Source organism: Equus asinus, chromosome 1 (genome assembly GCF_041296235.1).
Source record: "Equus asinus isolate D_3611 breed Donkey chromosome 1, EquAss-T2T_v2, whole genome shotgun sequence".
Classification (NCBI taxonomy): domain Eukaryota; kingdom Metazoa; phylum Chordata; class Mammalia; order Perissodactyla; family Equidae; genus Equus; species Equus asinus.
In genome coordinates, this window is record NC_091790.1 from 199,766,514 (window position 1) to 199,790,735 (window position 24,222).

The following is a 24,222-nucleotide window of genomic DNA, read 5'->3' on the forward strand; positions in this document are numbered from 1 at the left end:
GTTGACTTTTAGTTTTGCTTCCTAGGCCCACAAGCAGAAATGCCCCTTCTCTCCTTATCTTGGTCACGACTCAGCCTCAGTGTTTTGTCCCCTCTAAACCCCTTCCTGAAAGAAAAGAAACATTAAAAATGTTGTCAGGTAGTATGGAGATTTACTGAAGCTGAATATTTAATGTGATAGAGTCTGCTTACAAAATACACATACTGAAATATTGCAAAATCTAATCTTTATTAGTTTTTGCAAATCCGGGCAGGAGCTTTTTATAAAAACTTAGTTGACTTCTCACACAGTGGAAAGATACAACTTTTATATGAAATGTTACGACAGAATTACATATACTATCTTAATATGCTTCTACAAAGTACCTTTTATTCTAACATGAAAAAATTTCATTTTGAAATGTTTTGTTCATAAACAAATTACATCTAACAAGGAGTTGAATTTAATCTGTTGAACTTTGGTGATTTTCTAAACTATTTTTGACTCTTTTATGAGAAGGCTGTCTAATTCTGAAGAATAATTTCATTAATTTTATATTTTGGAAGATAAAATTTCTGTAAGTTCCAATCTGCCCCCAACATAATATAGGGCTTAAGTTTCTAATAATCTCATTTAAGAGGTGGCCCTTGGGGAAGTCATTCTAAGACATATAATGAATCTTAAAAATATATAAAATTGTCTGGAATACAGTAACTTTACTTCCATAAAATCTTAATAAAATAATATTCGTGTGAATAGCAAATTATAGTTAATGCTGGCTATAGAATGTAACTTTTTTAAGCCTTACTCTGTTTAAAATAAGACTTGATGACACAGTGTATTGCTTATTTCTACGACATATATGCAAATACTTGTCTTGATAGTCTAAACTGTTTATATTTAAACAGAACATTGAACAATTTTAATAGAAATATACTCCTAATTTTTGAACCATCAGTAATGTAATAGCTATTATTTCTGCCTAAAGCAAGTGTTAGCAATAATCAGAAAAACTAAGAGAGGGACGCTTTAAAGTCATGTGTTTTGATATTGGATGTTTATGTATAAATTTCAATGATTGTTCTCCGTACAGGAAGATTTTCTATCTTGGTAATAGTTATACAGTATATTGAGATACCTTAGTACCTCATCCATTTTCCATGTCAGTAGCTTCAATGATACAATGATTTCTGTCGATGATACCCAAGTTAGCTCATTCAGCTTTTGTAAACAGGCTGGATTTTATGACAATATTGCTGTTTCACTTCATACGACATGTTTCCTGTGAATTATGTTTAAAGTGTTTGCTACCCAAGAAGTACAGGTGAGGTGTTGAGATTTTAATGTTTTACTCTCGTGGAGAGAGTAGGAGTTAAACTGACCCCAAAGCAATGAATGAGATTTTGGAAAATGAAGAGAGTGGAAGATAGCGCTCCTGGTGAGGAGAACAACACAGAGAAGATAGAGTTTTAATTTTTGGCAGAGACAGCAGTATACAAAATATATTTTTGCCAAAATGGGTCAGTCCCATTGTTCATGTTGCCAAGTGTCCTGTAGCTGACAGAACAAGGAATGTGCTTACTTATCCTCTAGGATGGTAACCCGGAAGACTAGCCATGGGGAGGTAGTCACCTCTGATATGTCTCCACAAACTTCCTAAATCCATTATGGAATCCATTTTCTGCTTGTCCTATGTTTTTGAGGACAAAGACTTCTGTACATTAACTACCAAGGCATGAAATAGCAGATTCCTTTATTTACCTAAAATGTTCCCAGTTCAAAATCTCAGTCTGTGAAGTGTTGTATTTCTGTATGTGTGATACAAGACTGTTTTCACCTTATTCAGACCATTGAGGAACACACTGATGGTTTCACCCTAATCTGTCCTTCCATCTGAGAGTACCAGTGGTTCTAGCCTGTCCTCACATAGTCATGACCCACCAGATATCCCTAGCCCATCTCTGGTTTAATTTTTTCCCCTCACTAATAAAGCTTTGCAACTGCCTGATCACTATCATTTTATTTTGAAACTACATAAAACCTCCAAAAGTAAGCCGACACTGGCTCTTTCTTACTTTTCTCCTTTCCAATTTCAGCCTGATTGGTTTGAGAGCTATTTTTGAAAAAACAACAAAAAAAAAGATAAATGAGAACATAGGGTAAAAAAAATAGAAAAGCTCCCACAGGCGTGATTTTGATAAAATGTTTGGAGATAAGAGGAGCAGCTGCAATGATTTGATGAGTAGAACTTAGGGAAATAGTTTGGGGAAGATGATTCGAAAGGAGTTTTGCTGTGTGTCACACTAGAATACCCTATGATTTGAACCTATTTTTCTTTCTTTTTGTGTGGACTTACATGTGGCTTGTTTTTTTTTTTCTGGACACAGCCCTGACTCAAGGAAAGAGCGAGCATGCCAAGCTACAGAATTATTCATTCAATAGTATTTTCTGAGCGCATTTATAGTGCCAGGCTCTTTTCTAGGCACTTAGGATAAATCACTGAACAACCAGGCAAAGATTCTTGCACTTCTGAAGCTCACTTTCTGGGGGATGGGGAGGAAGGACAGATGTAATAAATGAGTAAATATTATAGTAAGTTAGAAGGAGTAAGTGCTATGAATAAAAAGAAAAAAGTGGAGCAAATTAAGCAAGACTGGCATTCCAGGAGATTGAGGTGTTGGGTGCAGTTCAAATAGATTGGTCAGAGTTATCCTCATTGAAAAGATAATATTAGTTCAAGACCTGAAAGAGATAATAAAATTTGGCTAATTTTAGGAAAGAACGTTATAGGCAGAGAGAAAAGGCAATGCAACGAGGCTGCCTGGCATGATCTAGGATCAGCAAGAGGCCAGGGAGGCAAGTTTGGAAAGACAGGAGCAGAGTCACGGGAGAGGAGGCCAGTTCTGGAGACCTGCAGGTTATTGTAAGGTTTTGGCTTTTATTCTGAGGGAACTCGGGAGCCGTTGCTGGTTTCTGAGTACAGCAATGACATGATCTAGCTTCCATTTTCAAAGGATACCTCTGGCTGTGGGAGGAGGAAATGTGGAAACAGGGAGACTATTATAGTAATCCAGGTGAGGGGTGCTGGTGGCCTAAGATGGGGTACTAGCACGAGAGGTAGTGAGATGTGGTCAGTTCTGAGTGTATATAGCAGGTAGAGTCAATAGGAATTTTTGATGGATTAGATATGGGGTGTGGGAAGAAGAGAGGAAATAAAGATAAACCCAAATGATTTGGAAAAAGCAATTGGAAGGAAAGAGTCACCATCTCCTCAGATGAGAAGCCTTGTGGTAGAGAAGATTGGTTAGGGGGCTGAGGAAAAAATTCAGGCGTTCAGTGTTGGGCATGAGTTGGAAGGTCTATTGGACACCAAAGTGGAAATGTCAAGAAAGCAGTTGGGTATATGGCTGTAACAAGCAGATATCTGCAGATTACACAAAAAGATGTTGTGTCTGACAAGATCGCCATGTTTTCCTATTGAAGTCCTCTGGTTTCTTTAGCTGTATTTCATAAACAGCCATAGAACAGGAAGGGGAAAAGGTAAACAGGGGACAGGATGCCCCTTCCAACATCAGAAGCCTGTAGCTTTACCCTTCGAGAGATTCCCTGCTCCTAGGGAGGGAGACCTTCATCAAACCCTCAGTTCCTAGAATATTCTCTGAAAACAATAAAATATCCAGCAGATAAAACTTCATTGTTTCTCCTCGCATGATTACCATCTTTTATGCACTTCTAGCACCCTTACTTTGTTGGTGCCTTGTGGCAAACACCTGCAGGCACCCAACTCAACTCCTACTCTCAACCCGCTTCTCTCTAACCTCTTTCTAGGTGTGAAAATCTGAGAGCCAAAAACCTGCAAAAACACTCCTAAAACTAAAGCTATGTTGATTCACTTCCTCCCCAAAAGGAGAACCACAGCAGAACAAAGGGGCTCATCAAAGGGAGCTGGGAGCCAGGGGAAAGGCTGGTGGAGGGAGGAGGGCGGGAGTCAGGGAGAGGTATTGAGGGGGCTTAAGTGAGTCCTACGAGGGTCCTGGCAGGTATTGGTCAGAATTTGTAAACTAGGAGAGTTGCTCTAACAGACAAGTAGAACTTGTGAATCCTTGTGGAGTTACTGTTCGATTCACTTGTCTGTGATTTTCACCCAGGACTTATGGGATGAAGAAGCTGGTGTTAAAATATTTTGGGCTTAAGTTAGGTAGTGTTCATGACTGGTTTGGCAAAATTTATCTGTTTTGTGAGTAATCGTAAAGTCCATTTTGCTTGTTGTGATTTCTACATCAGTCCTAAGGCCTCCTAGCTTAGCTGCCGGAGAGATGTTTATCTTTCTTGCAGCCAGGAGTGGCCATGTGGCACAGACCTGGCTAATGAGAGGTAAGCAGAAGTCAGCTGTGGTGTTCACGCGCAAGCTTTTGTCTTCCTATTACAGATGCCACACTTTCCCCTCTCCTGTCCTTGTTTACCCACAGACGTCATGCCTGGAGCTGTATGGTCAAGAAAACTAGAGCTCAGGGGAACCAGAGTCAGCAACCCCCTTCGTTCCTCTTTTTGTGAAAAAAAGGCAATCCTTGTTTATTTAAGTCACTATGAGTCAAGTGTTATTTTTCTTGGAGCCAAAAGCATCTGTCCTTTCCCCATCCTCCACTTCTGAAGTCAAACAATACCATCTTTTTACCAGAACACAGAGGTACAAATTCCCAAGTATGGAAATGGCTTTGAAGGAAAAGATGATACATTTATTTTAGGATCTATTAAGTTTCATGCCAGCGATGTTTCCTAGACATGGGAACATGGGGACTAAATGGCTGTTTAGAGGCCAAAGCAAATTTGTATTGTTAGAGTCAGCATCTGTTAGAAAAACTGGTAAGAGCAGTTCATTAGAATTAGAATCTTCTTTACTTTTCCTGTCACTTCCCTTGTAAATATCCTGAGGAACAAAACCAGTAAACATTCTGGATAGCACAGAGAGCGGAAAGGGAAGAGCAAATGCCCCAGCTTAACCACAGCCTACAAAATTACCCCTTGAGAGACTGTGAAGAGACGGGATCCTATTTCTGAGTTACTAATTAAGCCTCCATTATATTTTTGGATCGAAGTGCGTAATCACAGACCCAGTTGTTATTTTTTAATTCCATGCTTTCTTTTCAAGAACATCTACTCAGTTTGTTTGATTTTTTTTCCTTGAAAGAAAAGAATAAGTACACAATTTTTTATAAGAACATTTGAATGAGGGGTGGATAGATAGTTTTGAGATGTGTTGAAACAAAGCTGACTCTGTTGGAGAGGTGAACGAAAAATCAATAGATTAAAATTATCAGTTCCAAAAGACTGATGAGTTTCTATAAAAGCAGGTTTAAAATGTACAGTCCTAATTTAGCTGAGGAATACATGTAACATTCTTTATTTTCTAAAGTTGATTTTCATTTTCTCATAAGCTCCCATTTCCAATCAATAGCAGGAAAAATAAATATTTGAACACATTCATTTGGATACCCTGAGTTTATATATTCAGTCAATAGGACATTCAAACTTAGTCGAAGGTCAAACTCCCCTTTGGGCCATTGTCCCATTTCAAGTGTCCTCCTTGACCCCTCTTGCACGGCCCTTGAGTCAGGACCTGCCACCTTGTGTAATATCATGATGTCATCAGAAGAGTGGGGTCTGCTCCACGTGCTCTATGCAAGTTCTGTCTGGGCCCCCCTAGGGGTCCCCCGCCTGCCTCGTCTTCAGTAGTCAGCCTCTGCCCCATCGGCCCACTGCTCTGGCAACCATTCCTGCTGGCCTTGGGGTGGGCCTTGGGGACTGTGGTTCAGGTTTCGGGATCTGTGTAGGGTGGTAACTTATCCCACTTTGTCCAGGACTGTCTTGCTTTTAGCACTGAGAACCATCTATCTGGAGAAACCTCCATTCTGGATAAACCAGGATGGTTGGGCACTCTAGATCTGGGTACTCTCTGCCCTCCTTCTCCCAATTCCTTTTTTCTAGGCATTTCCATCTAGGCATTTTTATAGACCCCATAGGGACATACGGTGATTTCTAAATCTCTTGCCAAGTGCATATAAGCTAAACTTAATTATGGTCTGTGCGGGGCTGTGGGGAGTAGGGATAGCTATCTGAGGCCCCCTTTCTGCCTCAGCAGGTCGTGCCTCCATATCTACTCTATAGCAGCCACCTCGATAGCAGCCGACATGAGCCCCTCTATAAGTCAGATCCTCAAAGGCAGAAAGCAGGACACAAGCCACCACTGCCAGAGGATTCCTAAGTCGCTATTGAGATGCATTCAGTCAACAGATACTTAATAAAGATCACACGGAGTGGTGAACACTCCCTCTTGGGACTTTAATGCCGAGGTGGTGGAGGGAGGGTCATTGATCAGAGCTGACAATGTCTTAACTCTTCGAGTGCCTCTCTTTTGCTCTCGAAGACCAGCTCTTTCAAACCAAAAGTCCCTTGGTTTTACACTATCTTGCCAAAATTGAATCTACATGTCCACTAACTTTTTGTTCTTGTTCGGAGCCCAGAGGTGACCTCTCCCAGCCTCTACTCCCTATGGCAATGTCATTGATCCACTGAGTGGACAGCCACAGCACAAGAAAAATTTGATGAAAATAAACAAAACCAACACCTTGACTTGAAATATCTGAAAATTATTTCCCCTGTAGGAAAGGGAAGGCCTGTCTCACAAACATGGATGTTTCTCTGGTGAGTCTACTTATGGCAGATTATCTTTGTCTTTCACCTGGATTTTGCTGACTGCAAACTGCCAGCCTCTGGGTCTGGCACCTTTCATACAATTCCAGGCTGACCACCCCCTTTTGTTCTTTCTTTAGAACTGTTCATGCCATCAGTTAGGCTGGTGTCAATCTGTGCTAGAACGTCCTTTGCATGGGGAAACATTTCGTCTTTTACCATTAGTTTCTTAACACTGAAACTGTAGGCTTCTGGGAATATCTTACTTTCACTTCATGGTAATTATGCAAAAGGAGCAAAGGGGGCAGAAAGACTTTCAGATAAGCTTCAAATTATTGAAGACTTTGTGCCTGCTGGGTTCTGACATCATTGTGACTCTGATCCCGTCAAACCCCAAAGGAGCCGAGAACAGGTCTTTTGGAACTCATTCTCCAAGAACTGGAGCCAATAAGCAGTTTTCCAGACATGAAGCTGGGTTTCCTATTGGGAAACACCCTTCAAAAACACCCTTAGGACAAACGTTATTCAGGGTCCTAACACCATATCACCAGCTCAAAATAAACAAATAGATTAAAAAAAAGACTAGTTACATATCCAGCTTTAATTTTCTTATATGACAGTTCATACTATGATTCTTCATTGTAGGTACATTTACTTTGTCTCTTCATCTCATCTCAGTTTATTCCCCATCTTTGATCCCCTTGATTTTATATTGCAAACGGCTATAGTCTCTCTTGGTTTGGGCTAAATTGAATTATTAGTAGGTTTCTGAGAAGCCCTGTTTCCTTGTGCTAGATCTGACTTATTTTTCATATTAGCTGCATGGCTCTTTGTATAGACTTTCTTGGCCTTCCATACTAACCCCAAGCTCCCCTTTGATGTTTAGCTCCATTGTCAGAGCCATTTGGTTCTTTTAGAAGGGATCCAGAGATGAGTTTCCTGATTATCCATAAACATTTAAGCTCTTGTCATCTATCTAGCAAAAAATATAAACTCAGTGACCTAAAAATATCACACACCCAGGTGAACCCATGTTCAGTTGCCTCTCTGAAGTGATTTCCAAGTGATTTTAAGTACAGAGTACTGGAGTGACAAAAGAAAGCTTTTTTTTAATGTAGTAGTGAAATGCCAGAGGACATAATGCTCCTAGGAGAAAAAGGAAAAGAAAAAAGTTGAATTAACCATTTTAAGATTCAATAGCAGCTTTATTCTTCTTTGATATATTGCATGTCTTAGGACAAAAGAAAACTATATTTGCTTTTGAGATGGCATATAGCCGTGCTTTGACATTTAAATCCCAAGGAAGGCCTAGTGCATAAAAGTAATGTCAGAAAACAGATATGTGTTTGAAGATAAGCAAAAAAGGAAAAAGGTAAATAATTTTAACATGTAGCTAAATCAACTACCGAAAAAGGTTTAAATAAGTCATTAAATTTTATTTCTTGCTTTTGATATTAGGTTACCTTAAAAATGAAAAAAAAGCAAATAATTTAAAAAGTACATTTAAAATTCTGTCTTAACAAATAATTTTTTCTTAAGATAATGTTTTTGTCAATTACTTAAATATATTGCAAAATTTTGATTGAATTCTAAGAGCTCATTTTACTGCCCCTCCCTTGAAGCAAGTTTACAGATTAATAGATGATAGCCATGCCCTTTGTCAAATATAGTGAGTGCTACCCAAGGCCTGGGGGATGAAGAGTTGGAGCTAGTAGGCTACTATCTTCCATCCATTGTACTCCCACATGTTGTGTTGGAATCATTTGTTCCTTCCCAAATGTGGCTATGCATGTCATACTTGTCATTGTAGTAACATGGTCTAATAAAATTCTAAGTACATTTTCAAAGGAGTAGAGACGGAAGGAAATAGTTTCCATTACCAAATTTAAAGGTTTTAGAGAGACAGGTGGCCCCAAATTAACAAAACCATCAGTTTACGTATGGACAAGGCTGTAAAAATTTTCAGATTAATTGGTGACTTTAGTCTTCCCTGTACTTTAAGAAATCAAAACTGGAAATTGAGGGTGATGCTTTATGGAAATGGTTCATCAGAAAGGCTGGTGGATTGAAATTGTAGAGTTCCAGTCAGCCAGCCCAGAGCAATTCCCCCTGACCAATGAGTCATTGAATCTACATGATGTAAAGTTTTAAGTTAAATTAAAATGGTGAAAGTAGGTATCCTTTTAATGATTTCTTTCTTTACTTCATTACAGCCAACATATTTAAGACTTCTATTATTCTCTAATCTGGAAAAAAATGAAAATAGAATTCACTTTTTTCTTTTGCTTTCTGCATTCCAAATAATGGAGGGAGAGAGAGAAAGAGGGAGAGATGAGGAGGGCGGGAAGGAGGGAGGAAGGAAGAAAGAACTACGAAGCTGCAGTGCTCCCAGGTTTATTGGTATGGGACATCTTTTACTTTCTTTAAAATAGAAACAGGTGTCAAAATTGAAGAATGCTGTCTATTTCTTATAGAAGTTTAAAAATGACATTTTCTTTGAAAATTCTCCTTTGCTATTTAAATGATCTATAACCCGAGAAGAAGGAGAGAGGAGTCATATTTTTCTATGCCTGACAAAACACTTTTATTAAAACTTGAAATTTGTCATCATTTTTATTTTATTTGTTAATTAAACAGAAATACTTCTTTCTGTGGCTGTGTGTATATTTCCTAGAAACTAGTTTCAAGGGGGCAAGAAGCTTAGCTTTTTAGATAACATTGTCTAAAATTCTGCAAGGCACCTATTGCTGTATTAGAGATAAATACTTCTTCATTGTCTGTGCCTATGAATTCATTGAGGAACTTATTAGAGTCTGAATTTCATTTTACTTACCAATTTCTACTTACATCAAAAAGAATGTTGCATGAGTAAGAGGGGAATGCAGATGGAAGGGGTGGGGAATATGTGTGTATTTGTTTGGAATGTTGTTGAAAAGTGAGTCTGTAATTAATTTTTACAAAGTGCAATATCTGAAAAGGGTATCACAATCAATAAATAGATTGATTTATAACCAATAAATTATAATCAATAAATAGATAGACCATTCTCTGCAATTGTGATAAGGCTGGACCCTCGACGTACCATACAGTATTTGTTTACAGGATTGCTTTTGTTTGTCATCAACAAGTGGCTTAAACTTTCATTCTAGTAGCTTCATGATCTTTGATTCTTTGACGGTCCCAGAAAGCCTTCATCAACATGCAAATCATTTTCATGGACGCACATTAGTGAAGACCACTCTGGGCAAAAGGATGTGACACCAAAGTGAATTATTTTTTCTTGAAACTTTAGGCATTTGAAAATTAAAGAAGAAAGAAAAACGTTTAAGATCTTAAAGAGTGACATTTCCAAAGTTAGGTAGAAACACCATTCACAAAGAGGCATATCCCTTTCACATAATTTTGTATTTTATTAACTCAAGAGGCATTTGCCAATCTCCTGAGAAGGTCAATGCACTGCCACTGGTCTGCACGATGAGAAAACCAAAAGATGCAGAATAGGAGCTCTTCTCACAGGGAATGTGTTAACTTAGCCGTGGAAATAGGGAACATTTGCAAGATGTTTAAAAGCTATATTAAGAAGCATATACTTCTTAATCATCACACATAATGGTTTCTATAGAAAATTACTGAAGGGAGAACTATGGTGGGCTGCAGTTGCTGGTGGAGGCTTCACAGAAGAAGTATGCTGAACTTTAGAGAACCTGTAGCCTCAGATGATAAGAAAGAAAGGGAAAGATCATGCCAGGCAAAAGCAAAGGCATGAGCAGAAGTGTGGAGGCACAATGACCATGTCATATGTCTGAAACATTCAGGTGACCATTTAAACAAGAGCAGAAAGTTGGTTTAGGGGGTCACAGGAAAGTTGGAAAGATATGCCATTCATTCATTCATTTATTCATTTATGCATTCATTCCACAATTATTCGTTGATTACCTACCACGTGCCAAGGATAGTGCTGGCATTGATGAATAAGATATAACTTTATGTACTCTACATCTTTGCTACTAATAAAAGAGACAGACATCAAAAAAAACCCATAATTATTGAAAAAACTTGGAAATGCTAAATCTGAAGTATACGCAAGGGATGGCAGCTCTAGTTCTGCCTGGGGTCAGGGTTAGGAGGGAGGAGACTGCACAGAGGAGCAGTTCTCAGGAACACAGGAAGAGCATTCCAGGTAGACAGAAAACACATTGGGTGTGAGTGACACAGGGACTTGCAGGAAACCCAAGTAGTTAGAGTGAGGTCTTCCAGAGATGGGCAGCTACTATGTAAGGCTAGAAAGTCAGTGTGAAGAGCTGAGGATAGAAATTTAGGGAGAGTCTATTGGAAAAAAATAATCATTGAAGGATTTGCAGGGAGGTAAGGTTGCATTGCTAACGTTTGCTCCCACGATCTGAGCAGATGTGGTGAGAGCCTGAACTATTGGAGTAGTGATAGAAATGGATGGAAAAGGGTCAATCCAAGGTGGTTAGGAGTTGGACTAAGGAGTGCTCATTAGATGTGGAGGTTGGGAGGGTATTGGCGGAAAAGAAAATCTGGTATCAGAGCGAAAAAAGGTTTTAATGGAAGATTATGCTACCTTCACGAGTCCCTAAACAATGTCTCAATTGAAGGTTTGTTTAGTAATGGGTATATCAGTTAGAGTAAGGTTTTACTGGGACCTAGAAAGTGGTGAAAACTAGTAGCAGTGACTGAGAAATGGGGGAGGTAAAAGAGAGAAAGTTAAAATAGGAAAGACAGAGCTGGGTTAGACGTACAAGTAATGACATAGTGGAATGAGGAAGAAGACAGGCGAGGTCAAGGGTTGTACAGTCCAGTAGGCGATCACTAGCCAAAGGTGGCCACTGGGCACTTCACAGGGAGTACTTCTAATTGAGATGTGCTGTAAGTGTAAAATACACACTAGTTTGTGAATGCTTAGTACAAATAAAGGAATATGAAATATGTCATGAATAATTTTTACATTGATTTCATTTGGTATTAAATAAAATATATTATTAAAATTAATTTCACTTCTTTTTACTTTTTTTAATTCAGTTACCAAAAAATTTAAAATTTCATATCATATGTGGCTTACGTGATGTTTCTATTGGACAGGGCTGGTCTAGAACCTCTAAATAGTTCCAGCTGGACACTGTGCAGCTAAAAAAGCTCTCTAGCTTCTGTGTTGGTCTTGTCCAAAGGTGAGTTAAAAGATCCATGCAACTTCTGATAAGACTCAGTAAGTTGGCCTTCAGAATTGTTTTATTTCAGAGACAATGGAGATTCCCAGAATGTCTGTGAAACTGGCATCATTCTGAAATTCTCAGTCCCTTTTAATTAGGTAGAAGTTTCCTTAAGCCCTAAATCTGCTTGCAATACCATCTCCAGAGAATATCTTTACAGACTTAGAAGCCAGATGTATTGATTTTCTCCTGGAATATTAATTCCCTATTCATTAAAAATAAAAAGTATCCAGTGGAAAAAAATGAGGCCGAAATTAAGCAGACAATATTTTAGTTGAGCACAAGTTACAAATTCTTGGCTCAAAGATTAATTTCTTCCTCTGAAATATCTGTCAGTCATACAAATATGTCTAAGCCAACATTTCTGAAGTAAAAGGTTGAGTCTCAATTAGAAATTGCTTTCAGCAGCAAGGAACAAAGATCCAATTACAGTTTCTTAGACAAATCTGAAATTTCTTATTTGACATGTAAGATGTCTGAAATAGACAATCCAAAGCTTGTGTGATACCTCCCAAAAGCAATCAGAGATCCAGACTTTAATACTTTGCTCCAATTTCCTTGGCTCATCGTTTCCATCCTTCCAGTGACAAAATGGCTGCTAGAATTCCAGGCATTTCATCTTCTTTTCATTAAGAAAGTCAGAGGGCGCTTTTAATAAGTCTCCCCAGAAGTTCTATGCAACACTTTTACTTACATTTCAGTGACCAGATTAGTAATGACTATAACGAGTTGCAAGATGGACCGGGAATTATGGTCTCTTATTCTAGGTAGTAATGTGCCAACTAAAACTTGGGGGTTTGTTACTGAGGGGGAAGAGGAAAATTTGTAATGGGAAAGACAAATAGCAGTTGATAGCCCAGTTGATATCTCAAAACATTTTTTAAAAATTTAAATTATGCTTCCAGAAAAAAAAAATTATGCAGCATTTGTATAATTTATTCAAGTTATGTATTTTACATTTTTCTTCAACTATTTAAAAATAAATATATTTATCAAGCTTCTGTCATAGGCAATAGACATTTTGGGGTATTCAAAGAGGAATAAGATATAGCCTCTAACTTCAAGGATCTTAGAATGGCAGAAGTGGGTATATACTCTATTTCTTACACTGATTGTGTAAACTTCTCCTACTTGAAATTCATCAATAACTGCTCATTGCCCTTAGGAAAAAGATCCAGATCCTTAAAAGTAATGTATAAGGCTCTTCTGCTCTGGCCCTTGCCTCCCTGTCCAGCTCCATCCAACACCATTCTTCCCCACAGCCTCTAGCCACGCGGCCTTCGGTCAGTGCCTAGAATGTCCTCTCAGTGGCCCTTGCCCACACTGTGCTGTGGGTCTGGAGTTGCTCCAACCCCACCACTCATCACCTATCCCTTGCCTTCTTCTTCTTCAGATCAATTCAAAGGTAACTTCCTCAGAGAAGCCATCCCAGACCCTCTAAGACCAGGTCAGGTTCTTTAGACTTCTTTATAATCACACATTCAAGACTGTGATTACATCTCTATCTCCTCTTCTGGACTTTAAGCTTCATAAGAAAGGGAAACAGACGTGAGCTTGCTCCCCATTCTGACTGTCATACCTACCCAGCGCCTGACATGAGATAAGCTCTAAATACAGATTATTTTTGTAGAAAGAATGAAGGAACGAATACAATAGTAGCACACACAAAAGAGGCTTTGAAAGTACAAAGAAGGAAAAGAATAATTGGAGGAATTCAGCAATGCTTTATGGAAGAAATGGCATTAAAACTGGTTCTTTGAGGACAGAAAAGCTAGCATCAGATGATAAGGAGCAAAGCTACCTTGGAAAAATGGGCGATTTAAACTAAGGCATGTGACATGGCAGAAATAAGAAGTTGCCACAAATTCTCAGAATGCCTGAAAAAACATTCTAACAATGTGTGCGTTAGTCCACAGTCCAGAGAAGTTATTAACATCTGGAATGTGTCCACCTCAGAGTAGAGAGAGAAGAGTATGAGCAAAAAAAATCAATTATCTTTTTGTAGAGTGAATGTTTTAGCCAAGCACTTCTCAGTCTTTTATGTGCGTATAAATCACCTGGAATCTTGTTCCGGGAAAGGACAAGAGGAAAGAGTTTCTACATTCCTAACGAGCTCCAAGATGATGCTGATGCTCCTGGTCCATGGGCCGTACACTGAGCCTAGCAAAGACCTCCCTTCTGCATCTTGGCTCCCAGCTGTGTGGAAAATGCAGCTCAGGTCGGGAGAAGGAAGGCTGGTGATGTAGGCCTTTGAAACGTTGGGACTATAAAAGAGAGAAGTCTATTTTCTTTATTTTTTCCTGGGAAAGTAAATCAAAGCAGACGATGTAGAAATGATGTCATGCAAGATCGCCCAGCACAGTGCTCAGAACACTATGGGAAGTAATTAGCACTTTCTCAGAACTGTAAGTCCTTCTCACCTGTTTCTCATCTGCATCACCTGTTCTTTAGAGTGCCGAGACTTGCATCACCGTTAGGAAGGAAAACAGGAAGCTGTCTTTCAGTGAGTCACCGTCTGTCTCTATGTATAGAAAGGATACAGAAATATAGTAAACACAATATCTAAATGTATGGTTTCTCCATACTTACTGACTGACTCATTCCTAGATTCTCTATCAGCAACTATGTCCTAATTTGGCCCATTCATTGCCAGAAACTGTACAAGTTTGGTTATACACAAATTAGGGTAAAAAAGGAAAGTAAAAGCTCCGGTGAATTTAAGAAGAAATGTCATTCTCTTGCTCAGAATTGAGGAAAGACAGAACCCAAGATGAGCAAGGACAAGCCAAGTCTGTCACTTCTCACCAGTGACCCAGACTCCCGCTCAGACACCCAGAATATTTTCCATGGCACTGCATCTTTATGTGCCTCCCTCAAAATTTAGTTTAAGGAGGGAGCATCCAATTGGCTATGCTGACGTGTCTTGCAGAACCTTCACCCTTCTTCTCCCACCTCCGTCCTTCGTAGAGGTGCTGCCCTGCCTCCCCCTTATCTTGGAATTTCCTCTTGGTGGAAATGTCTTCTACAGGGACCAACTCAAACTAGTCCACGTAAAGACAACTTATAAAGCTAAGCATGAAATGATTACGGGAAAATGTACAGAAGTTCAAAAGTAGGTACCATAACAGAAGAAGGACCATATAGTTTGCAGAAACCTGGGCTGCTTTCGAGAATGACAGGAGCAAACAGGCATGAACCGGTCCTATGCTGAACAGACTGAGATGCACGTAATCTAACAGGTGTGGACCCTGCTGAGACGAGAGCTAGAGGGGGTTCTTGATTCAAGACACTTTTAAAGGTACGAGTTCATGGATCTTCACCCAAACGCCCTGCACTAACATATCTGAGCTGTAATGCGCTCATTTTTCCCCCTTTAATCCCCAATCCCACTGGATTGCTCTGCTTATAGTTTTTGTATTCCCATAAATTCTGTGATGGGCAGACGTTGCTTGGTTTCTCAGCAACTAATTTCCTGTGAGCAGCCCCCACCCCATCCGTGTTCAACAGCCTCTGGTTTCTCTTTGGGTTCATAGAAGTTAATCTGTCTTCAGTTAACCCTTTACTTGAACCAGTAAATTTCCTTTTTTGTGAAGGCCGACTCAGTTGTCTTTTCTGTGATTTACAACTAAAACCATCCAGACTAATACAACTTCAGTTTTCACAGTGCCCATATTGGGCGCTACTGCTCCCCCTATTATGACCTTTGTTTCGGCTATCATTACCAGTTGACCAATTGTTTTTATATTTCTTACTTCAAATTCTAGAAAGGAGATCTGTCAGCTCAATGTATCTTTTTTTTAGCAAGGTTCTAGTCATAAGTTGCTGTAAATCTGTGGTTTGGCTGCCCTTAAGTGAGGTGCCCAGTAGGAACCAGTCTCAGGGGCTCACTGGGAGGCTGCTGTCCCATCTCGGAAGTCCTATATGAGCTTTCCTTCCAGGGGAGTACCAGTAGGCCAGAAGTTGGGGCATCTATATAAGATACAATTTTATACTCTGTGTTAGTTATCCTTGCCTTGTTACTATATCACCTGAATTGCTGATGTGTATCACAGAAGTACTATAGAAATACTTAGACATAGTAGAACTCATCTTTCACATTTTAGAGAACACCTACAAAGAAAGAATTGAATCTTGGAAAACTTCCCTTTTCTCATTTTTATTCTTTCCTTTTGCAATATAATTATTATTATATGGAACCCATATCTGATGATAGTGAGTTTAAATGGATGAAAATTAGTACTCCTTAAAAGCAACACCAAAATTTTGTGAGATACGATGCATACTAATTAAAGTTCAAGGAGCCCTAGGCAAGAAAAAAAGATAAGCCTTTGCTTAAGTTATGCCAGTGTATTAAATATTCAAGATTAATTAAAATCTAGGGAAAGAATTTTTTAAGGGCGCCATTTAAAGTTTGTTTAAAAGTTAATGTAATTCTTATGAAGTGTTTGCTATCAAACTGGTTGATGAATAAGGAAAGTCAAATAATAGCGCAGTGAAACAAGAGTGAATTCACGTTGCTCCAGGTAGTTTCTTTCCTTTGTTCTGTGAAAGTCCCTAAGAACTGCATAATAATTACATGCCAATACCCGCAGTTTCACAAAGTGATGGAAGGCATAATTCTATGGTATTTATTTATTCCCTAAGAATAATAATATTCCTCTAAAACCTATACTGATGATTTCCACAATGAAATTTTCATTGGTGGGGAATCAGAAAATTTGATTTCTGGTGCTTTTCCTTTGTTCAAAGGAAGGGAAAGCACATCTTTTACTGAACCGGAGGTTCCTGATCTATGAATGCTTGATTAAAGAATGATCCATCTACGTTAGCAGCACTGAGAAAGCTCTGATTCTGACTTCCAAAACTGACCTTTATTCTCCAATTCCGAAGACAGGATCTGGAGTATCCCTTTTCCTATGTAAACATAGATGTACAGTGTGCTATCAAAGCCAATGTTTCCTAGAATATTTGCCCTTGTCCATCTAGCACAGTTTGTTATTTTTTGGGCCGTCACCAAATGGGGAAATATTTTCCCAGAGCCCTAATATAAGATTATAAATGCATTTCCCCATAGTAACAATAGTCTAAAAACCAGGAGCAGTGGCTGATAATTAGGATTAGGCTTTGTGGGCTGTCCAAGGAAAAAAGTCCACTTATAGCTTTTATTTTTTTTCTTTTCTTTTCTTTTCTTTCTTTCTTTTTTCTTCTTTTTTTTTTTTTTTTTGCTGAGGAAGATTCGCCTTGAGCTAACACCTGTGCCAATCTTCCTCTATTTTGTATGTGGGTTGCTGCCACAGTATGGCTGCTAATGAGTGGTGTCAGTCCACACCTGGGAGCCCAACCCAGGCCACCAAAGTGGAGCATGCGGAACTTAACCACTATGCCACCGAGCCTGCCCCTCACTTATAGCATATTTTTATACTGAAAGAGAAAAAGTAGTTTGAATTTCAGACAATTGACTGGCAAATGGACCTTTTCAACGTCATCTGTTAATAATTGAATAATATGTATTCAAAGGACAAAAATCAGTTTCTCTAGAAAAGAAAGTGGGACAAATTACAACATTCTACTTTATTACAAGGTCAGACAGTATCTACAGGGAGGTAAATAGCTTTAGACGGCACCTCAGGTCTGGGAGCACCAGCTCTATTCTCCGTGGAAAGAAAGCGGTGTCTAAAGCACATTCTTCTTCCTTTGCTTTCATGCCTGTTGTGTCTGACAGGGAATCAAAATGCTGCTAAACCCAGTGGTGAAAGTGGTCCTTATTAAACGGACCCAGAAATCCTGTGATTCAAAGCCAGTTTCCTAAAAATAAAACATATTTAGCTTATGAAGATACATTTCCCTCAACACCAGTGTTACAGAAAAATTCCAGCAGCTTTCAAACATTGAATCTGTAACCACCTTATGAGAGGAGATGTGAGCAAGTAAATAAACAGTCATTCAAATAAACAGACTCTGAGCTAGTGTTTATTTCCCAGGAGGGAGCGTCCTTGCCCTCCTATCTTTGCTCTACCCCCTGCCCACCTTGCCATCTTCCAGCCTGCAGGCAAGTTCCCCGTGGCTTACCTTCTTGAAGAGTGGAAAGCTTTCAGACTTGGGTGTGGTGCCACAGGAGTGCCCTGCCGGCCACCTGCCGGGGTCCCCACCACTGCTCCTGGCAGCATCTGCAGCTATGTGGGCCCTGTATTCTGTCACATCAATGCAAACAAATGGCCAGGGTTGTGCAGAGAAATTGTTTCTTCTTTGGTTGGAATATTAAAAAGAGGAAAAAAAAAGAAAAAACCCCAATCCAAGCTCTATGTTCTACACCATAACACACTGTCTGGCAGGATGACTGATTTTTATTGAATGACTTTATAAACCACCTCTTTCCAATTAAGATTGAAAACTGGGGCCAAGGGAAAAAAGAGAAGGCAGAAGTTAATACATTTCCTGTGCCTGAGCTTGACATTTGGCTCGAAGTTTCTTGGACGCTTTAGCATCTTTGTTGGAAATATAGGATTAGCCAACATACCCAGCTGGAGTTTCCCTGATAGATTGTCCACCAGCATTTTTGTGGGTATTGGCTCAGTATATTACCAGTATTGCTATGTTGAATTCGAAGAGAATTCTTCTTGATCTGGGCTCAGATGTGAGCCTGCAGGATGTATCCAGAGTTGGAGCCCTAGAAGGGTCATTGTCTGGTCCCTCTGAAGTTCTCTAATCCAATGCCATGAGCTCTCCCTTGAGTCTTTGCTTTGCCACTTGCTATGTCAGATAGAAAACCGAAAAAAGCATTCAATTTTTCCTTTCTTGCCTAAGCATCTTATCGAATGAACCTTAGAAGCAAAGATTCTACCACATACAAAAAGGTACAAGTTGACCTTTGTGAATTATCTCAATATTAACTATTGGGACAAGGAAAAGAAACCAATACACTTGCTAATGGCATACACTTGCCTAAAATTACCACTTGTACCACTCACCAAGTGTATATTCCAGAAATCAAAGCAATAATCTGCACTTACTATTTAAGATCAGAGTAACGAGAAGACTGCATGTCAAAATGTCATCTCTACGGAGGTGTTATTAAAAAAAATTTCCTCCCACAGTGTCAAGTCACTCTAAAGTATTAAGTATATATTTTTTTTAAGTATTCTTTGTGTTCTGAAAGGAAAATAACCAAAGTACATTTTGAACACCACAATTTGTGGCATTAAAGTGAATTCTCTTCAATAAGTGTTGCAGTGCTGTCAAAAGGGATAAACCAGAAAAGTAAAATAAAGTTAGAAATAGGATGGGTTCAACCTTGCTCCCTGAATTTTTCCAGAGAATTAACTTATTCCCTCAACAATCTTTATTGAGGGCTAGAAGAGATGCTGTGGTATTCGTTTGTGTACAGCTCACGATGTTCAAGGTTTTTCTGAAACTTTATTGAAGCATAGTTGACAAATATATTTAAAGTGTACAACATGCTGATTTGATATACATACACACTGTGAAAGGATTCCCACGATCCACTTAATTCACACCTCCATCGCTTCACATAGTTATCTTTTTTGTGTATGTGAGAACACTTAGGATCTGCTCTCTTAGCAAATTTTAAGTGTACAGTATGGTTAAGAATTATTACCTATAGTCACCATGCTGGGCATTCGATCTTCAGAACTTATTCATCTTGTGGCTGAAAGTTTGCACCCTTGGACCAACCTCATCCCATTTCCACCACCCTCAGCATCCCATTTTTCACCACCCTCACCCAAAACATTCAACTCTCTGTTTTTGTGAGTTTGACTTTTTTTCTTAGATTCCACATGTAAGCGATACGATATAGTATTTGTCTTTCCCTGTCTGGCTTATTTTCATTTAGCATAATGCCTTCAAGGTCCATCTGTGTTGTCATAAATGGCAGGATTTCCTTCTTTTTTAAGGCTGAATACTATTTCAGTGTGTGTGTGTGTGTGTGTGTGTATCAGGTTTTCTTTATTCATCAATTGACAGACAACTTAGGTTGTTTCCATATCTTGAGCACTGTGAATGATGCTGAAGTGAAGGATGTTCTGGTTTACACCCTCGTTCTGTCACATTCTGGCACAGGTTAACCATTGGCAGCAGGGATTCAGGTAACCTTTGAAAGTTACCCCATCAAAAAGGTTATCTAAATGGGTACATTTTAAAAGAATTATGAAATACTAATATTGTATCCGTTTTCTAAATAGATTTTACATTGCATATGATTGACAATGAGAAATATTTGTTTTTAGTTTTGCTCTGCACTAATAAATATTATGAGCAGTTTTGAGAGCAACCAAAAATACTAACTGCAAAGCTCAGTTGCAGACACGAATTTGCAGGTGAGTATTCCGAAACTGCGTCAATATTTGTAATCTAGTCCTCCGAGAATACAAAAGACACAACAAAGAAGGAGGTTAGGGAGTGTTTCCTGGTTCATCTGCAATACAGGATCAGAATAAAATAATCACTGAAAATAACTGTAATGCATGCTGCACTGGAAAAGTCTGCCCCTGGAGGATAGAAATGCACTGAAATAGAACACAGATGGAGTCTCTACTCAAAGACTTTGGTTTTGACCTTTTTGAATTATATATTATCACTGTTTTGAATTAAGCTATTACTGGTTCATTGTTGGTTTAGCAGCTAACAAATGAGTAGGTGTTTTGAAAAGCAATGTTTAGTATCACTTAAAATGCTATTTGAAAAGTTCACTTCCACTGAGAGTATTTTCTAATATCCGTGTTCCTTTTAGTAACTCGTGTATGTATATACAAGGATGTTAAGATTAGAAAAATAGGAAATATTGCTATGATGTAATTTTATAGAGAAGTATTAATAGATGTACACATTGCAGTGTCTTTTCTATATAGGAATGTTATGGTAGACTATTATCAGCATTTCTGTTCATTCAAAATATAGTTACAGCATCCATCCTTCTGTTTAAAACTATTCAAATATAAATCATAGTATATTTATCCATATCATCTACATTACACAGTTAAATATCTGGATATCTGATATGTTCTAGCACATATATGTATATCTGATATATGTATATATACAGTATATATATACACGCACACATAGATACAATATATATACATATACTGTTATAAATATATATTGATGTATATACTGCTGATTAAATATACACATATATATAACATACTAATTATATCTATAACATAGTAAATGTGTATATGTATGTATCTTTGTTATGGATATTATTGGTCGTATTCCAGTACCCTTATGCAGCTTTTTACCCAGCTGGCATCCTAAATTTATATTCATTCTATATTCAAACAAAGAAACACGTGCCTCCTTCCCGGGATGTCAGGACCTGTTTAGAGCCTGACAGATGCAATCTCTTTAACTAAGACATCATACAAATTGAAGGGATGGTTCAGTAGGATCACTAATACTGACCCCATCTAAGCACAAAATAGTCACAGAGAATTAAGTAAACTTAATTGTACTTGAACGTGGAATACTTTCCTCACATAGAGGATCAAGCGTTAGTTCACAGAAATGGATGTGGTAACATCAGAAGTACTTCCTGTAGCATCATATTTGATCCTATACTCATCCTCTACATGTAAGTGATATTAAACCATCACAAGTAGGTGTCATACCAGGAAATTTGTGGTAAGTGATGAAAAACATCTCAGAGGAGACGGAAACCAACTGTAACTGGAAATGTCTGGAAAGGTTTTGTGGAATATGGGTTCTTTCAAGAGACAAAGATGAAATAAGTGAATATGGACGAAACGAATCCAATCAGAGCAAACAGAGGCAAAGGTGACTGAGTGGGGAGAATGTACGACATGTTTGAGAAAGCTTAACAAGTTTGACTGAAATATAGAGAGAAAACTGTCAGGCCCACATTATGGACAATTTGAATGCTAAGTCAGAGATCAGGCATTTCCCTGGGTAGGTAACCAACAGGAAAAACAACAGGGAGTGTGTGAAATACAATAATATTCACACTGGAGACACTTATAGAGTAGCCACAGTGAGAACATGAGGAGAAGTACTAATGGAAAATAGACATTTTTCTGGGATGCTTTTACTGTTCACAAATGCAGACACATACATTCTCTGCCAGTGATTCAGTTTCCTGGAGGCTCCAGGCAACCAGCCTCTATGTTTCCTGGGCTTCAGGAAGGGGGCAAGGTCAAAGCTGCATCAAAGGGTAAAAACAGGCGAGGTGTTTGTTCGTTTTGGCTTTCACTTTATAGACAAACTTAAATATATAATTTTTGGACGAGAGGACTTAAAGCAGGGAAAATCTGGCATACTTTAAAGTTTCAGGTGGCAGATGAATAAAAAAATACCTAGTAAAGTTCACTTTCAAACAGCAACATTTAAATTGCAAAGAATACTACAAGTAAATTAAAATAAATACTGATTTAATTGGCTCACATGAAAAGAAATACTGAACAGTAGCAATACAGCTTAATTTGACAAGTGGTGAACTGAGGAAACTGAAGCTATCACAAATAGTCTACCTCGAGTTTATTTTTGCATGAAGACTTTCCAGAATATTCTATCCCACAGTGTACCTCACCCAAGGCTTGAGTCTTGTAACCTACTCACTATTGCTAAATGACTTTATTCTTATTAACTTTACCTCATAATTTTACGGTTAATAATAAAACTGCTCTGGATTGCTATTTGATATCTTATTTTTTCAACTAGATAGCACGAGGCAAGGGTCCCATCTAATGCTTTTCTTGAATCTTGTACTTCCCGTTTAAGGATGAAAATTGCAATCTCATTAGCATTACGTAAATTGCTTTGAATTGAATTCCCACCTTCTACTCCAGAATGGAGGATTCCATTTATAGTGGATTTGGGGGTTAGTTGTCATTTATCATTGTTCAGTTCATTTTATAATTCTACGAAAGCTCAATTTCTTTTATCTGGGATTCTAGAGTCCATTTATAAGTCGAGTTCTTTGCCTTTTGGACTGCCATTATTCACTTAAAACATAAATTTATACTTTAGGAAGAAAAAGGGATGAGAAGAAGAATTTGCTCATTGTGTTATTTCTTACTTACGTGATATCTGTTCTTCTAAGGTTGTGTTTGACCTTGGTATATGTTAGAGGTAAAAGTGGGCAATAGATATTTGGAATCAGAACCCTGATTCTATTTATTCTTGTGATCCCAATTCATGTTCTCCTCAGTTGCACTTTGAGCCTAGTACAATTATTTTTTCCAGCAGGCATTTTGACAAATGCATTTTACATTTAATTTTATGAGAAAAATGTCCTACCTTCAAGAAGGTCACGGTCTGGAAAGAAAGAGATTCAATCATCACTCAGCTTGATCATAAAATGGAAGCTTCTGGTTAGTAGAATTTCTGTTTAACTGGAGTTTTAAAATTAACTCAGAATTAACCCATCTGTTCAGTCAAGCTACTTGGAATAGTGAAGCTGTATTCTAGGGGGTGGTTCTCAGAGGTACATGTGTATGTGCATAGAAATATGAGTTAAGAGTTCAATGTGTAATTTCAGAGATGCGCTGTTTTGCCAACACAGGATAGCATTCCATTGGGGAGATATTGACAAGAAAAATAAAGAGTAAAGCTCATCTCCTAAGCAAATTCTTACCAGTTATCTACCAAGAAACTGGGAAACAGGCGAACTGGCCCTGGGCACTGGTGTTCTACAAGCGCTGTGACCAGGCCCTGGAGCAGCTCCCAGTCTAGTGAGAGAATTAAACACGTGAGGAAGTCATTAGAGCACACTATGGTGAGTACCACTCAGCTCGGAGGAGGGAGCATCTGCTTCCATCTGAGGGTATGGGGAAAGGTTTCCAGAGCACATGGAGTAGGCAGGATATTTTGGATGAAGGGAACAGCATGGGGAACAGATTAGGGGACGTGCAGGCCATTTCCTGTGGCTGGCTCCTGGAATCCCTGATTAGGTTGGTTTGAAAAACTGAAAAGACAGTGTCTTAGCCTGTTTGGGCTGCAATAAAAAAATAACATAGACTGAGTGGCTTTATTTCTCACAGTTCTATAGTGTGGGAAGCACAAGATCAAGGTTTGGGCACATTTGGTGTCTGGTGAGAGCCTGCTTCCTAGACAGCCATCTTTTCACTGTACCCTCACATGGAGGAAAGAAAGAGAGCTTTCCTGGGTCTCGTTTATAAGGGCACTAATTCCATTCATGAGGGTTCCACCCTCATGACCTAATCACCTCCCAAGGGCCCCACCTCCTAATGCCATCACCTTCGTGGTTAGGATCTCAACATATGAATTTGGGGGCGACACAAACATTCAGATCATAGCAGATAGCATTTTTGACTCTTCCTCATTC

General features: G+C 38.7%; 1 protein-coding gene across 1 annotated transcript in view; it reads left to right on the top strand.

Annotated features, from left to right (window-relative positions):
• Positions 1 to 24,222, top strand: part of CNTNAP2 (contactin associated protein 2) — a 1,870,188-nt gene that overhangs the window by 1,087,963 nt on the left and 758,003 nt on the right. The window lies entirely within an intron of this gene.